We start from the raw sequence: 13,497 nt of genomic DNA on the forward strand, positions 1-13,497 counted from the left end.
GAGAGGCTACAGGAACACGGACTCTCTCACTGTCGGAGCCTATAAATGCTAATGAGCCTCGACTGCCAACGAGACTGAAGCACAATACATGACATCGCCATAGAGACTTATCAACTGCAAACCTCTACCTGAGTGTGCCAAAGGGGCAGAACCCGGGGTACAGAGTCACCAACCAGGAAGAGGGAGAGAAAAGAAAAAGCAAGAAGATAACCTCTCAAAATCAGAATAATCCGCAGACTTTATAACCTATCCCATTTTATTATATTTGTTCGTTTGTTTCTCTTATCTTCATCCTTGATTTTTTTTTCTTTTTTTTTTCCTCCTCCAATTTGGTCATTTAACTCTCTACCGGTCTTACTCTCTCCTCTCCTTGAACTATACTACCCATAAGTGTTACATCTCCCATTATCTTTTCTGTCCTCTTTCTTTCTCTCTATGAGGGTTGCACTCCAAAACCCTTAACTCTCTCTCTCTCTCTCTCTCCTCTTTTTTTTCTTTTTTCTTCTTTTACTGGTTCCCTCTTTTTTTCTCTCTCTCTCTCTTTCTTTTCTCCCTCTATATTAGTTTCTTCCTTTCTCCTTTACGTCTCCTCTCATTCAAACCTCAATAACAAACGAATTATTTTATCTGGGACTCAAACTTATGTTTGTGGCATTTTGGGGGGTTTTTAATTCACCTTTTTAACTCACTAGCAGTGCTTCCATCCCTCGTTCTCCATTTTATCAAGTTCTTGTTCCACTAAATACAATAGTAATTTTTTAATTTGCCCCCCCATTTTCCTGTTTCCCTCTACTCCTCTCATCATAACTCTTAGTCAACCAACACCGAAACGCAAATCATTTTATTCTTGATCCAAATTTTTTCATTATTTGCTTTTTGTGGGTCCATACCCCCCCTTTTTATTTTTAATTTTATTTTATTAATTTTATTTTTTTTCTTGCCCCTTTATTACTTTTCCCCAATTCAGGCCCTCCATTACAGGCATTGTTTGTTCTATTAAATACAATATAATTCACAGTTCACCACAAGATTTTCTCAAGAAAGAGGGGAGAGGAGAGGAAAGGAAAAAATGAGGGGGGGAATAATTTCCTTTTTAAAAATTTTTATTTTATTTTATTTTTCTTTATTTCATTATTACTTTTTAAAAAAAAACTTTTTTCGATTTTTTATTTTTTTAACTTTTTATTCTTTATTAAATCTCATTAATACTATCAACAAAACCACCCTCAGATGCCATTAAGGAAGAGAAAATCGAATATCATGGATACAAAAGAAAGAGAGGTAACACAGATAGATGAGAAAAAATCTATGGAGAAAAAATTTAATATATTGGAAACCTTGGAGTTAAATGACAGAGAATTCAAGATAGAAATCCTAAAAATACTCAGAGATATACAATAAAACACAGAAAGGCAATTTAGGGAGCTCAGAAAACAACTCAATGAACACAAAGAATATATGTCCAAGGAAATGGAAACTATAAAAACAAATCAAACAAAGATGAAAAACTCAATTCACGAGCTCAAATACGAAGTAACAAGCTTAGCTAATAGAACAGGTCAGATAGAAGAGAGGATTAGTGAAATAGAAGACAAGCAACTTGAGGCACAACAGAGAGAAGAAGAAAGAGACTCAAAAATTTAAAAAAGCCCTGGCCGGTTGGCTCAGCGGTAGAGCATCGGCCTAGCGTGCGGAGGACCTGGGTTCAATTCCTGGCCAGGGCACACAGGAGAAGCGCCCATTTGCTTCTCCACCCCTCCGCCGCCCTTTCCTCTCTGTTTCTCTCGTCCCCTCCCGCAGCCAAGGCTCCATTGGAGCAAAGATGGCCCGGGTGCTGGGGATGGCTCTGTGGCCTCTGCCCCAGGCGCTAGAGTGGCTCTGGTCGCAACATGGCAACGCCCAGGATGGGCAGAGCATCGCCCCCTGGTGCGCAGAGCGTCGCCCATGGTGGGCGTGCCGAGTGGATCCCGGTCGGGCGCATGTGGGAGTCTGTCTGACTGTCTCTCCCTGTTTCCAGCTTCAGAAAAATGAAAAAAAAAAAAAAAAAAAAAAAGAGATAGCCCTACAAGAATTATCTGACTCCATCAGAAAGAATAACATAAGAATAATAGGTATATCAGAGGGAGAAGAGAGAGAAAATGGAAGGGAGAACCTACTCAAACAAATAATAGATGAGAACTTTCCAAGCCTGTGGAAAGAACTAAAGCCTCAAGTTCAATAAGCAAACAGAACTCCGAGTTTTCTTAACCCCAACAAACCTACTCCAAGGCACATCATAATGAAATTGGCACAAACCAACGGCAAAGAAAAAATTCTCAAGGCAGCCAGGGAAAAGAAGAATACAACATATAAAGGAAGGCCCATTAGATTATCATCAGATTTCTCAACAGAAACTCTACAAGCTAGAAGAGAGTGGACCCCAATATTTAAAGTCCTGAAAGAGAGGAACTTTCAGCCACGAATACTATACCCATCAAAGCTATCCTTCAAATATGAAGGAGAAATAAAAATATTCACAGATACAGAAAAGATGAGGAAATTTATCATCAGAAAACCCCCACTCCAGGAATTACTAAAGGGGGTTCTCCAATCAGATACAAAGAACAAAAAAAAACAGAGCCATAAGTAAAAGCTCCAAGAAGAACACAATAAAACCAAATTTAAACTGTGACAACAACAAAAAGAAAGGGGGAAGAGGATGGAGATTAACAGTAGCAAAGGACGATGGAGTGCAAAAGTACTCACAAAATAGTGTGCTACAATGAACAGGGTAGGAGCCCTTTTCATTACCTAAAGGTAACCACCATTGAAAAAACCACCACAGAAGCACATGAGATAAAAAAGATAGCAACAGTAGAAAGATGTATGGAATATAACCAAATACAAATAAAAGATAGAAAAACGAAAGAGAAGGATCAAAAAAGACACAAAACTAACAGAAAGCAATCTATAAAATGGCAATAGGGAACTCACAAGTGTCAATAATTACACTAAATGTAAACGGATTAAACTCACCAATAAAAAGACACAGAGTAGCAGAATGGATTAAAAAAGAAAATCTAACTGTATGCTGCCTCCAGGAAACTCATCTAAGTAACAAGGATAAAAACAAATTCAAAGTGAAAGGCTGGAAAACAATACTCCAAGCAAATAACATCCAAAAAAAAGAAGGCGTAGCAATACTCATATCTGATAATGCTGACTACAAGACAACAAAAGTACTCAGAGACAAAAATGGCCATTTCATAATGGCTAAGGGGACACTGAATCAAGAAGACATAACAATTCTTAATATATATGCACCAAGCCAAGGAGCACCAAAATATATAAGACAGCTACTTATTGACCTTAAAACAAAAACTGACAAAAATACAATCATACTTGGAGACCTCAATACACCACTGATGGCTCTAGATCGGTCATCCAAACAGAGAATCAACAAAGATATAGTGGCCTTAAACAAAACACTAGAGCACCTGGATATGATAGACATCTACAGGACACTTCATCCCAAAGTGACTGAGTATACATTTTTCTCCAGTGTACATGGATCATTCTCAAGAATTGACCATATGTTGGGCCACAAAAAGAACATCAGCAAATTCAGAAAAATCGAAGTTGTACCAAGCATATTTTCTGATCATAAAGCCTTGAAACTAGAATTCAACTGCAAAAAAGAGGAAAAAAATCCCACAAAAATGTGGAAACTAAACAACATACTTTTAAAAAATGAATGGGTCAAAGAAGAAATAAGTGCAGAGATCAAAAGATATATACAGACTAATGAAAATGACAATACGACATATCAGAATCTATGGGATGCAGCAAAAGCAGTGATAAGAGGGAAGTTCATATCACTTCAGGCATATATGAACAAACAAGAGAGAGCCCAAGTGAACCACTTCACACCTTAAGGAACTAGAAAAAGAAGAACAAAGACAACCCAAAACCAGCCGAAGAAAGGAGATAATAAAAATCAGAGCAGAAATAAATGAAATAGAGAACAGAAAAACTATAGAAAAAATTAATAGAACAAAGAGCTGGTTCTTTGAAAAGATCAACAAAATTGACAAACCCTTGGCAAGACTTACCAAGGAAAAAAAAGAAAGGACTCATATAAACAAAATCCAAAATGAAAGAGGAGAAATCACCATGGACACCGTAGATATACAAAGAATTATTGTAGAATACTATGAAAAACTTTATGCCACTAAATTCAACAATCTAGAAGAAATGGATAAATTCTTAGAACAATACAACCTTCCCAGACTGAGTCAACAAGAAGCAGAAAGCCTAAACAGACCTATTAGTAGAGAAGAAATAGAAAAAACCATTAAAAACCTCCCCAAAAATAAAAGTCCAGGCCCTGATGGCTATACCAGCGAATTTTATCAAACATTCAAAGAAGACTTGGTTCCTATTCTACTCAAAGTCTTCCAAAAAATTGAAGAAGAAGCAATACTTCCAAACACATTTTATGAGGCCAACATACCAAAACCCTCATACCAAAACCAGGCAAGGATGGCACAAAAAAAGAAAACTACAGACCAATATCTCTAATGAATACAGATGCTAAAATACTAAACAAAATACTAGCAAATCGAATACAACAACATATTAAAAAAATAATACATCATGATCAAGTGGGATTCATCCCAGAATCTCAAGGATGGTTCAACATACGTAAAACGGTTAACGTAATACACCATATCAACAAAACAAAGAACAAAAACCACATGATCTTATCAATAGAGGCAGAAAAGGCTTTCGATAAAATACAACACAATTTTATGTTTAAGACTCTCAACAAAATGGGTATAGAAGGAAAATATCTCAACATGATAAAGGCCATATATGATAAACCATCAGCTAACATCATATTAAATGGCACTAAACTGAAGGCTTTCCCCCTTAAATCAGGAACAAGACAGGGTTGTCCACTCTCTCCACTATTATTTAATGTGGTACTAGAGGTTCTAGCCAGAGCAATCAGAGAAGACAAAGAAATAAAAGGCATCCATATCGGAAAAGAAGAAGTAAAGGTATCACTTTTTGCAGATGATATGATCCTATACATCGAAAACCCCAAAGAATCCACAAAAAAACTACTAGAAACAATAAGCCAATACAGTAAGGTCGCAGGATACAAAATTAACTTACAAAAGTCCATAGCCTTTCTATATGCCAACAATGAAACAACTGAGAACGAACTCAAAAGAATAATCCCCTTCACAATTGCAACAAAAAAAATAAAATACTTAGGAATAAACATAACAAAGAATGTAAAGGACTTATATAATGAAAACTATAAACCATTGTTAAGAGAAATTGAGAAAGATATAATGAGATGGAAGAATATTCCTTGTTCTTGGTTAGGAAGAATAAATATAATCAAGATGGCTATATTACCCAAAGCAATATACAAATTTAATGCAATTCCCATCAAACTTCCAATGATGTTTTTTAAAGAAATAGAGCAAAAAATCAGATTTATATGGAACTATAAAAAACCCCGAATAGCCAAAGCAATCCTAAAGAAAAAGAATGAAGCTGGGGGCATTACAATACCTGACTTCAAACTATATTATAGGGCCACGACAATCAAAACAGCATGGTATTGGCAGAAAAATAGACACTCAGACCAATGGAACAGAATAGAAAGTCCAGAAATAAAACCACATATATATAGTCAAATAATTTTTGATAAAGGGGCCAAGAACATACAATGGAGAAAAGAAAGCCTCTTCAATAAATGGTGCTGGGAAAACTGGAAAGCCACATGCAAAAGAATGAAACTGGACTACAGTTTGTCCCCCTGTACAAAAATTAACTCAAAATGGATCAAAGATTTAAACATAAGACCTGAAACAATAAAGTACATAGAAGAAGACATAGGTACTCAACTCATGGACCTGGGTTTTAAAGAGCATTTTATGAATTTGACTCCACAGGCAAGAGAAGTGAAGGCAAAAATTAATGAATGGGACTACATCAGACTAAGAAGTTTTTGCTCAGCAAGAGAAACTGATAACAAAATAAACAGAAAGCCAACTAAATGGGAAATGATATTTTCAAACAACAGCTCAGATAAGGGCCTAATATCCAAAATATACAAAGAACTCATAAAACTCAACAACAAACAAACAAACAATCCAATAAAAAAATGGGAAGAGGACATGAACAGACACTTCTCCCAGGAAGAAATACAAATGGCCAACAGATATATGAAAAGATGCTCATCTTCTATAGTTATTAGAGAAATGCAAATCAAAACTGCAATGAGATACCACCTCACATCTGTTACATTAGCTATTATTAACAAGACAAGTAATAGCAAATGATGGAGAGGCTGTGGAGAAAAAGAAACCCTCATACACTGTTGGTGGGAATGTAAAGTAGTACAACCATTATGGAAGAAAGTATGGTGGTTCCTCAAAAAACTGAAAATAGAACTACCTTATGACCCAGCAATCCCTCTACTGGGTATATACCCCCAAAACTCAGAAACATTGATACGTAAAGACACATGCAGGCCCATGTTCATTGCAGCATTGTTCAAAGTGGCCAGGACATGGAAATAACCAAAAAGCCCGTCAATAGACGACTGGATAAAGAAGATGTGGCACATATACACTATGGAATACTACTCAGCCATAAGAAATGATGACATCGGATCATTTACAGCAAAATGGTGGGATATTTATAACATTATACGAAGTGAAATAAGTAAATCAGAAAAAACCAGGAACTGCATTATTCCATACGTAGGTGGGACATAAAAGTGAAACTAAGAGACATTGATAAGAGTGTGGTGGTTACGGGGGGGAGGGGGGAAAGGGAGAGGGAAAGGGGGTGGGGAGTGGCACAAAGAAAACTAGATAGAAGGTGACAGAGAACAATCTAACTTTGGGTGATGGGTATGCAACATAATTGAAAGGTTATTTAAGATAACCTAGACTTGTTGATCTTTGAATATATGTAACCTGATTTATTGATGTCGCTCCATTAAAAAAATAAAATTATAATTAAAAAAAAAAAAGCAGCCTTGGTACATATATACTATGGAATACTACTCAGCCATAAGAAATGATGACATCGGATCATTTACAATAACATGGATGGACCTTGATATCATTTTACGGAGTGAAATAAGTAAATCATAAAAAACTAAGAACTGTATGAACCCATGCATAGATGGGACATAAAAATGAGACTCAGAGATATGGACAAGAATATGATGGTAACAGGGAGTGGGGTGGAAGGGTGCAGAGGGGGTGAGGAAGGAGAGGGAGGGGGAGGGGGGAGGGGAGGGGCACAAAGAAAACCAGAAAGAAGGTGACGGAGGATGATTTGACTTTGAGTGAGGGGTATGCAGCATAATCAAAGGTCAAAATAATCTGGAGATGTTTTCTCGGAATACATGTACCCTGATTTATCAATGTCACTGCATTAAAATTAATAAAAATAAGATAAAATAAAAAAAAACATGTATAGGTAAGATAAGTGAAGAGAGACTTTTTTCCTCTCTCTAATATATATAATGTTTAAAATTAGAAATTTTTGAAGTTGAACATGAACTGCAAGTTCTTATTAAAGGGTCAGCTAACACCTTTCCATCATTGTCACATCCCCCATCATTTCCTGTTTCTCACAGATGTGGCTAATAGAATGGATGGAAGACCGCTCATCCTACCTGAGCAAACTTTCTGAAAATAAGTTTTTAAGAGTATAAATCACATAAAGTGGGTAGGGAGTAGTCAAAAAGAAGTATATTTTTAGAATGGTTTGCTTTCTCTAGTGGGAAAACTTGATAATGTTCCTGAATGATGCTGTTTACAAAGAAGCTTGTGAAAGTCTCTTTAAGCCAATCTTGTCAAGAGACTGGACCCTTGAAATGAACATTATGTGTCCAATGAACTCACCTTTATGGTACTTATTAATAGGCACTTTTTTTTTTTTTTTTTTTTTTTTGTTTTTTTTATATTTTTCTGAAGCTGGAAACGGGGAGAGTCAGACTCCCGCATGCGCCCGACCGGGATCCACCCAGCACCCCCACCAGGGGCGATCCTCTGCCCCTCTGGGGCGTCGCTCTGCCGTGACCAGAGCCACTCTAGCGCCTGGGGCAGAGGCCAAGGAGCCATCCCCAGCACCCGGGCCATCTTTGCTCCAAATGGAGCCTCGGCTGCAGGAGGGGAAGAGAGAGACAGAGAGGAAGGAGGGGGGGGTGGAGAAGCAAATGGGCGCTTCTCCTATGTGCCCTGGCCGGGAATCGAACCCGGGTCCCCCGCACGCCAGGCCGATGCTCTACCGCTGAGCCAACCGGCCAGGGCAATAGGCACTTTTAAAATAGAAATTATGTTAGAACTTAAGTCACAGCTAGAAGGAAATGGAGGAATAGAATGTTGTCTTGTGTGCAGGCTAGAGCTAGTTTTATTCTGTTTGCTGATCAGGTATCTTCCCACCCTCAGTAAGCATCCCTTTTCTTGTTAGTCAAGGTTCTCTAGAGAAACAGAACCAAGAGAATGTTGGCTAAGTCTCTGTATTCAATTATGGAAGTTGACAAATCCCCAGTCTGCAGGGCGAGTTGGCAGGCTGAAGACCCAGGAAAGCCAATGCTCCAGTTTGGGTCCGAAGGCAGTCTGTGATAAAACCAGGGAAGAGCTGATGCCACAGATAACGTTGGAAGGCCATCTGCTAAAGAACTCTCCCTTGCTCCAGGGAGGGTGGTCTTTCTGTTCTATTCAAACTTTAAACTGATGGGATGAGGCCAGTCGCATTATGGTAGGCAATTGGTCTTCCTCAAGTTCACTGATTTACATGTTAATCTCATCCAAACACATCCCAACAGAACCATCCAGAATAATGCTTGACCAAACATCTGGGTACCCTGTAGCCCAGCCACAGAAAGTGATCCTCACAGCTTCTAAGGCAGAGGAGTACACCTGTCATCTGACAGTACCTAGAGCATCAGCCAAACACACAACAGCCGCAAAACTGTGTGTCCATACATTTTCCCATGGGGGACTTTAGCCAGCACAACCTGTCTTCTATCTGGGCTCATGTGGAGTCCATCCTGCCCTCCCTGCTGTGGGCAAAATGATAAATCAGATTAAGATTTGTCACTCTGTTCCGGGCACTGCTTATAATGCCATTCAATGACAGTAATCCTCTCTTTCACTTTGTTGTTTTATACATCTCCGAGGCCCTAAGCAGGAGCTTACATCCACACTCCCCTCATCAAGGCAGGGACACAGAATGGGGAGTACAAAGAGATTTAGAGATGGGTTAGCAAACAGTTCTCCAGGACCCAAATTTCTTATCAAGAGGAGATCAGCTTAAGAAAGTTTGGATCTAGCTTCCTGGGAGCCCTGTCCTTATCCCCACTTCCTGACCGGTCCTAACCCAGCCAGTGAAACGAGATCAGTCTCGGCTGGAGGAGGGTTGCACAATGTAGGTGAAATTGAAAGTAGAAACGGTTTTCCTCTTAATTCCCTCTTTCTAATTCTGTACATCCATCTTGCTTCCTCTTGCTTCCTAGCTCATTCCTCTTTTGTAATCCACGGCTTCCTGGGATCCCACACGGTGGCACCCAACAGTTTATGTGGTCCCCGGGCTCCAGAAATTACCCCTTATGCTGTCCTCATTAACATATATCTGTTTTGTGTGTCATTTCTTGAGGATACTGTCCTCAGCATGGCCACTGGCAAACTGATTCCAAGTGAGGTGTGAATAGCACATAACGGTTCTGTTCCCTTCTTAATTAGATATGGGCTGCCTTCAACCTGGCTTTGCCTGTTTGCATCTCTTTTTCATTTTGTCCTATTTTGCTCAATCCCTCCACCTATTCCTCGCATCTCTATTTTTTTTAATGTTAGAAAGTATATTACTTTTATCTCTGGATAAAATCTCTACCAATTTTCTTTCATTTACTATAATTTAACACACATTTTGAATGCTGAGCATTTATCAGCCATCACCTTACCAAGGGCTGTTTGGGCTCTGAGAGCAAGAACACAAAACCATGCCATCAAGAAGCTTCAAATCAAAAGGGAAATGCAGACGTGCATAGACAAATTTATAATCCAAGCGAAGGTGTAGTGCCATATTAGAGTTACAAATTGTTCTGAGAGTCTTGCGGAAAGAGTAATTAATTCCAGCTGGGATGAAAGCTCCAGTTTCACATGTTCAATTTACTAGAGCTTAAAGTGTGAGAAAACACCTGCCAGCTAAGGACACGCCGATTGCAGAGTGGCTCCTGTTCACACACTTAATCGGCACTTGCACAGCGCATTGCAGAGACACATTCTTCAGTCCTCAGTGACAAAAAATGATCCTCACAACTTTCTGAGTAATCAAATCAGGTTATTCAGGCCAATCCTCCCGCTTAAACAACAGCAACATGCTGGTTAAAGCCACTAGCACCAACAACAAAAACAAAACCCATTCCTTAAAGAAAAAGTGATAAGTTGAAAGGATAGTGGCTAGCTGTCAGAGCATTATGGGAAGAGAACCCAAATCAGATAGACAAACAGCATATCCAAATGCCAAAAGCGTTGTCTTAGAGCCATTTGTCCACGTGTGTCCATAGACTTTTTATGCAGCCTGTGGGGCAAGAGGGAGAATAGTCAAGGCCTGAGACCCATCGGGGGGAGATCATCATGATAAGTACAGGCAGGACAAGTAAGTACTCTCTGATCTTATACGTGGAATCCAAAAACATTGAACTCATGGAAACAGTAAAATGGTGGTTGTCAGGAGCTGAAAGGTGGGGGATATGAGGAGTTCTTGGTAAAAGGGTACAAATTTCCAGTTACAAGATCGATAACTTCCAGGGATTTAATTCATATGATTGTAAAACAATATTTATTGAATACTTGAAAGTTGCTAGGACAGTAAAGTTTAATATTCTCACATAACAATAAGAAAAGAATGGTAATCATGAATGGAAAGATGTTAACTAATTTTATTGAGGTAAACATATTGCAATATACATGTGTATCTAATTTCTACCTTATATTCTTCAAACTTACAGAATGTTATATGTCAGCTATATCTCAATATAGCTGGAAAAAAGAAAAGAACAAGCAGAAACAATAGGTTTTAGAAAAAGCTAGATGCATAATCCAAATATTGGAGTTATCATAGATTTTGAACACAGTTTATCATAGCTAAAGAAAAATTGAAGACCTTTAACATATTTTCAAGGTGACTTAGAAAATTTCAATAAAGAACCAAACAGAACTTCTATAAATGAAAAACCACAGTAACCAAAATTAAAAGCTGTTTGTTAGATATTTGTTAGATAACAGATTGGATTTTAGCAAAAAAAATAATTCGAAAACTCAAAATCAGATTAGAAGTTATCAAATTTAGCACAAACACCACATACATCCTTGTTTATTCATTAATGTGACCCTCCAAAAATGGGACGAATTTAAAATGTAGAGCCATCTCTCCCTCCCAAAGATTGATTTATGTCCAATCTTAATAAAACTTTCAAAGTTGAGTAATTTTAACAATAGCAAAAATTAATGAAGAAAAATTTTTATGAAATTGAAGGCAAAATTATCATTAAAGTGGTTTGGTCATTGACTTAGACAAGCAGGAGAATCTGCCGAAACCCATTATAAATAATATGAGACTCTAGTAAAGTGTTGTGTTGCAAGTGAACTATCCTAAAATCAAAACCTTTCTGATCCATCCAAAATAACCATTTAAAATATTATGTAACATGTATATTAATATAGTTAATATGATATTTGTGTGAACCACTTAGCATCGTACATTCTGTGTGTTTGGTAGAAAGAATAAACATTGTAAATATTAATTTTCTACAAATGAAGCAATAGTCTATATAATCTTAATAAAACTCCAAATTTAATTCAGGAAAGGAAGGCTTTATATGAATGTAAGTTAAATATATATGCACATATAAACTAAATATGTATACATATGCACAAATATACACACATTGTGCATATGTATATGTATGTGTTAAAATATATATACATAACTATGAATCAGTGTTTCAGAAATATATGGAAGAACTTAGTATATGATAAAAAAAACATTTCAAATCAGTGGAGAAAGATTGAGTTTGTCATTAAATGGAATTAGCAAACTGACTAACCACTTGAAAAAACTTGTTTCTCTTGTCTCACACTTTTACATACGTAAAACAAGATGATTTAAAAAGTTTTTGGAAGTTCTATATGTTTTTTATTTTTGTCATACATCATATAAAATGTTTTATAACATTGGGGTTTGCGAGAACTTTCTAAGTATGACACAAATATCATACAAGGAGAATATTTATTGATGTTACTAAAAATAATTTTAACAGTAGGAAACAAATGAAAAGACAAAGTTTGCCACACAGATGACAAAGCGTTACTATCAGTAATCTGTAAAAAAAAACCTTTTCTAATTAACAGGAAAAAGTTATACATGTCAACAGGAAATATTTTAAAAGAAGAAAGAAAGGTACTGTGATAGGCATTAGATGATTTCAAATCCACTAATAATCAAATCAAAACCTTTTATAGATTGGCAAAGTAAGACAGATTGGATTGTGCTGTGTTAGGGTGCTGTCATTTTATTTATGTGGTGACAGAACCCATCTGGGAGTCACTTTAGGTGATATGTATCAGGTTGTCAAATATACACACGATTTGCTCCAGAGACCCTACTTTTCATAAGCTGATTATATAAGATCTGAAGGGATGTGCTAAAACCTATGTGCACATGTAATCATACCAGATAATATATATAATGTGAAAAATAAAAAACTAATTTATAATCAATACAGTTGTTAAATAATTTAGAGCAACCTTTAAACATATTTTATCAATTACATGATACATCACATAACAAAAGGATAAAAACTACATGATCATATTAATACATGTGGAAAAGGAATTTGATAAAATTCAGCTTTTATTTATGATAAAAAAAACTCTCAGAAAAGTGGGAATAGAGGGAATATAACTCAATGTAATACAGGCCGTATTTGACAAATTGACAGCCAACGTTATACTCAATGGGCAAACACTGCAAGCATTTCCCTTAAGAACAGAAACAAGACAAGGATGTCTACTTTTACCACTCTTATTTGACCTAGTCCTGGAAGTCCTAGCTACATCAATTAGACAAAAGAAGAAATAAAAGGTGTCCAAATTGAAAAGAAAGAAATAAAGCTGTCATTCTTTGCAAATGACATAATACTGTATATAGGAAATCTTATAGACTTCACCAAAAAACTACTATAACTGATAAATGAATTTAGTAAAACAGCAGGATGCAAAATAAGTATCCAGAAATCAGTGTCATTTTTATATACCAGTAGTGAACTATCAGAAAGGAAAACTAATCCATTTACAAAATTGCTTCAAAAAGAATAAAATACCTAGGAATAAATGGAACCAAGGATGTAAAAGACCTGTACTTGGACTTTTATAAGACACTAAGAAAGAAATTGAAAAAGATATAAATAAGTGG

The sequence above is a fragment of the Saccopteryx leptura genome, chromosome 7 (genome assembly GCF_036850995.1).
Source record: "Saccopteryx leptura isolate mSacLep1 chromosome 7, mSacLep1_pri_phased_curated, whole genome shotgun sequence".
Classification (NCBI taxonomy): Eukaryota; Metazoa; Chordata; class Mammalia; order Chiroptera; family Emballonuridae; genus Saccopteryx; species Saccopteryx leptura.